Raw genomic sequence first — 5,384 nt, forward strand, 5'->3', positions numbered from 1 at the left:
CCCAAAAAAGAAAAAAAAAAAAAAAAAAAAAAAAAAAAAAAAAAAAACTGTAACATATTATTTATATTTATCATATAAATATCATATAAGTATTATGTGTTATAGGATATGTAGAAATTTTATATTATTTAACTTATATAACATTTACAGTAAACACATAGATATTATGACATATTATTCATATTATATTAAATATATGATATAAATAATGCTAGTAGAAGTATTAGCCAAAATTAAGCACAGACAAGAGTCTCTCATTTCCACAATAGACTTTCACCCACCATTCTTCTAGTCAACCTGTATTTACAGGATATTTAATTCCCAGCAATGTGATAATACAGCTAATTTTCATGTGATGCTTGGCTGGGAAAAAAATAAATATGCTTTAAGAATGATTTTTTTTTTCCCCTCCTAGTTAGTACAAAACTGAGACCTTCTAAAAACATATAGCTCTGTGGAGTCAAATTTTGGAAGTTTTCAGTTCACCCATGCTGGGAAGAACTTCTGTGTTCCATGGTGGGCTAACAAAGTATATGCACCTGTGGAAAAATAATTTAAAAGTGGGGAGATAGTGGCTCCCTAAACCTGGAATTTCTCAACCAGGCCTCAAGTGATGTCATTCTACATACCTTCAAGTGGGCAGTGAGGCATGGAAGAATGAAACCCAAATCCAACCATAACTCTGGATTTCCAGACTAAAATTAGAATTTGAGGGACTTTGACTTGAAAACTCTGGCAAAACAGCTCCCTGTTTGTAAGAAAAGTTGCTTCTAAAGCTTTGTTGGATGTCAAATATTTTTGATAAAACAATCTTTTAATGATCTCTCTTTTTGCTCTGAATCTGAAATACCTGGCTGAAATTTCACTTTAAGGGTACATGGGTTTAAATATTAAGTAGAAAAAAAGTGCTTGACAAGAATCTAGTTGGGGTTCACTGAACTCAAAAGGTTTAAAAATAATGGAAAATAAACTCAGTGAGGCTTAGCTATCCTTTCTTTGGATCCTGTGACTGTGGCTGCACATACACACGCACTGGGGCCTTTGGCACTGGCCTCGTGCCACCTTCTACCTGCTCTTCAAAGCAGCCTAGGACTCGCTTCAATGGCTGGGCTCCCTGTTCTGAATCCACTTCTTGACTTCATCAGTGTCAGCTGAGGACACAGATGGCTTTGCCCAGGTGGCCTCGGAACTGGACATGTTCATTAAAGAGAACAAGGTGGCCAAAGTTGACTCTCAGCAGATTCCAAAGGGTGGCCCTTTGGTTTTATCTGCTGGGGGAAATTACTCTTTTCTTCTGCAAACCTGTTTTTTCTCTCGGACCATTGAGGACTGAGGTTGGTTGGAAGGAGTGGCAGCTTTTGGGAGGCTGTGGAGTTGGACATTCTTCTTTGTGAGGAACAAGAGGCTCTGAGGGGAAGCACCAATGAAGGTTATGGCAAATTCACAATCTAGTTTCCTCTATCCTAATGACCTGCATTTTGAAGACATGAACTTGGAACCTCATTGGTAGAGCCGTGGTCATTTTTGGTTGTTGTGGCTGATTGTTGCTTCCGCCTACTAACTGCCCCTCTCTGTGGGGTCCATCCATGAGATTCTTTCCCTGGGTTTGTCCCTGCAAGGAAGTATGTTTTCACCCTTTTGTGTCAGATGTGGTCATGTGACTGCTTCGGCCAGTGGCCTGAGAGCTGCAGTGACTCAAGCCTCACCTGAACAGAGACATAAGAATGACACGGTTCTGTAACTGCTCCCCAGTGAGGCTCAGCTTGGGCTGCTCCTTCCTCTGGATGGCAGTGGCGGGTAGGGGGGAGGTGGGGGATGCTTGGAGCTGAGCTACAGCTGAACCAAAGCTGACTTGTAACCCAGGTGAGAAAAAACTCTTGTTGCCTGGTTGAATTCTTGGACTTGTTTGTTACTAAGGCAAAACCTAGTGAAAGTCTGACCACAGTGATGCTCTTACTACATACTTTTGGATTAAATATCTGACCTAAAAGGTACTGTATTTAAAGAAAACATGTAAAGTCTTGAAATATCCCTCAAGGTAAACTTCAAATGTTAGTTTATGGCTAAACACTGAATAGAAAAATAAATACAAATCTCACAGGATTTCAGTGGGAAGAAAGACTTGCCTGATCCCTAAGGACAGCAGAGAAAAAGTGAATAATTCTTCTCATTCAATTACTTCTAAATCAGTCCTTAAATTTATCATGACAAGACAACTTTTCAGGGCCAGATATAAGGGCCTCAGATTCTGTCACTCTTATTTCTGTGGAGCAAGAAGCCCTTGGTTAACGTTCTGGTGGCCTCATAATCTGTGATGACAAACACATAGGGGATTATGTCATTAATTAAACATTATGTCATTAAAAGGGACTAGCCCTTTTCAGTGCAATTACAGACAGTATTTTATTTAATCCTTCTCTTTACCTTGTGAAGAAAGAGTTTTCTTGATTTTCTAAATGAGGAAACTAAGCTTAGAGAGATTTGATAATTTACACACGTTCATAAAGTTAATACACAGAGGACCTCGTTGGCAAAGCAAATCTGTCTCCTGTCTAACCACTTGGCACCTCTGTCCTCAAAACTAACTCAAGAACATCACTCCTAATGATGCAGTGCAAAGCATCGCAAAATAAGTTCCTGCTCATTACATGTTAGTAGCCCTTATAGAATAAACAGCTTTGATTTTTTGCTTATCCTGTGCCAGATCTTACATAAGGTGCTGTATATTAATTTAACTCTCACTTAGATTCTGAGAGAGTTAATATGATTATTCCTGTCTTCCAGGTAAGGAAACTGATATGGCACAAGGTCTGTTTGAATCTGTAATCCTCGCTTCTCATCTCTGTAACATGAATTCACCAACTTCAGCGAGCGTCAGAATCACGTGGAGGTCTTGAAATACAGATGGCTGGGCTCCAGAGTCTCTGATTCAGTAGGTCTAGAGTAGAGCCTGGGAACCTGCATTTCTAATGAGTTCCCAGGTGTTGCTGAGGCTACCGGTCTTGAGACCACACCTTGAAATGATGATCTATACTCTTCACCATTTAGAGTTATAGAGAATCTGTGGGAAATTCACAAGCACGTAAACTGGGTTGCCTAAAAGTTCAGCCTCATTACTTTCAAGCAAAGGAGTGGGTCCTTCGGTGTGAGAAGGAAGAGAAAATCAATGGGACTGAATGTACAAATATGGTAGCTGTTGGGTGGAGTTTTCAGTTAGCCGGGAAAGGTGTCCCAGGGAATAAAAGTTCAGGTGAATTGTCTTGAAGGGAAAAATGAGAATTTGGGAGAAAAGGAAAGCAATTGGTTTAAAATTGCTCTAAGTTTTCTTCCTTGGATGAAGGATATCATCCTACAGTTGCTTTCGGGGTTTACAGGCTAAGAACATCAGAGGCCAGAGGAAGGATCCTGGATTTTAGGGCTGAGGAAGCTGAAGCTATAATAGAAGAACCTTAACAGTTCTCTTGCTCAGGCTTTTCCCCTAAGTGTGTGGTATAGGTATTTCACAAATAAAGCAATTTGTGGTCAGGTAATTTGGGGAAGCTTTGCCTACAGAACCTCCAAGCACCCCACTGTCGCCACCCACTGGAGACTCACACAGCACATTTGTATATTACAGGGTCTGAGAAGTTCTACAGCAAAGAAACATGCTTAACTCTGTAAATCTGGCCTTTATCTGACATGTGGGAACACTCTGAGGAGTGCTGATCTGGTTTAAACTTTGCACTTTATATCTGGGGAAAAATAGGATCACAAAGGTTGAGAGCGATTTATTCAAGGTCACTGAGCCAGTGGCAGCAGTAGGGATGGAAACAAGGCTTTATGAGTCTTAGTTCATTTGATGGGAAGATATCTTTCTCTGTGGTCATGAAATACCTTGAGATGAACTATCTATCTCCCTGGACCCTGAAGACAGGACAGCATATAATAAAAGGCTTGCAGCTCCAGCATCACTTAATAACGTTAATCAGAAATCCCAGCTCTTGGGTCCCACACTCGAGCCACTGAATCAGAACCAGTGTCTTAAAAACACCCAACTTCCTAAAGGATTATGTGGCTGGAGGTTGTAAGTGATGGCTTGGAGAACTGACAAAGTCTTTCTTTTGCCTTATTATACATTGGAAAAGCAACAAGTACTGCTTTAAAGACAAATCCCACATTTTACATTGCATGTGAGCATCTAATGATCCAATTTGCCTCTGTGGTCAAATATTTAGCCTTTTTCCTATGTTTCCATTTCATTATTATTGTTTCAAATTCCATAAGTAAGTAAAAAAATCCTTTGGTTTGCATAGTTATACCCTTTACTCCTCAATGTAGATTCATTAAAAATTTTTTTCATTCCATAGAACATCAAGTTTTCTCTGGGCAAAGACAAGTTTAAACAGATAGTGGGTTCACTAGGAGACTCATTTTCCATTTTCCATGGCAAAGAATCCGAGCACTGGAATAAGGTATCATTTGCTGAATATTTTTGTAAAGACAGTTCAATTTCAGGCCCTTTATTTGGGAGAGAGTTGGCTAACCCAAATAAAACATTTTACATCTGTCTGTTGTTACGAGTGACCAACTTCAGCTGAACATCATTACTTAATAACAGCTAACTTTCCTATAGAGTAAGAATGCGCAGCAGCTAAAAAGCAAATGGAAATTTCCTTTGGTTTACCACCCTTGGTCTCTCCGTGCTCCAACATGTGAAGAACTTGGGTAATAAGCATATACTCCCCTCTAATCACAGCATGGCTTGGACATGCATTGTTGTAAGATGACTGGTAAAACAGGAAAATTTATGTCTGAGTGGAGAAAAAAAACAAGGCGGGCTGGCCTGTGATAGCCTCCCTAATGCACTGCCCCCAATTTTCTCTTTAGGGAAGAGATTTAACTAGCTCATGGAATCTTACTATTCTAGTCTGGATTAGTTCAAATGTAACACAGAGAAGATGGATCCACATTGTTCCCTTTAGATAAGGAGATGGAAATGTAGAGCATTTGGGTTTGTCTGATCATAACCCGTAAGCTGGAAATAATTCAGAACGGAAGGCATCTATTTTTGCAGATGGTACTTGTAGAGAAACAAGTATTTTATTTAGTATATTCTATTTAATGAAACTTCAAACTGGGAATAGTCAGAGCACTAAAAGACGAAGAAAAAAACGGAAAGCAAGCAAGCAAGTTTGTGTTCTCAAACCCGCATCTCTGTCCTTCAAAAGTTGCTTGAGGCGAGATCACTGCATTTTTACACTGCATCATTATATAATTTGCAACACTCAGATTGATTTTTTTTTTTTATGTTGGGGGTAGGAGTTTATTAATTAATTAATTAATTTTTGCTGTGTTGGGTCTTCGTTTCTGTGCGAGGGCTTTCCTTAGTTGTGGCAAGTGGGGGC

This window comes from Lipotes vexillifer, unplaced genomic scaffold, assembly GCF_000442215.2.
Source record: "Lipotes vexillifer unplaced genomic scaffold, Lipotes_vexillifer_v1.1 scaffold402, whole genome shotgun sequence".
NCBI classification, from domain to species: Eukaryota; Metazoa; Chordata; class Mammalia; order Artiodactyla; family Lipotidae; genus Lipotes; species Lipotes vexillifer.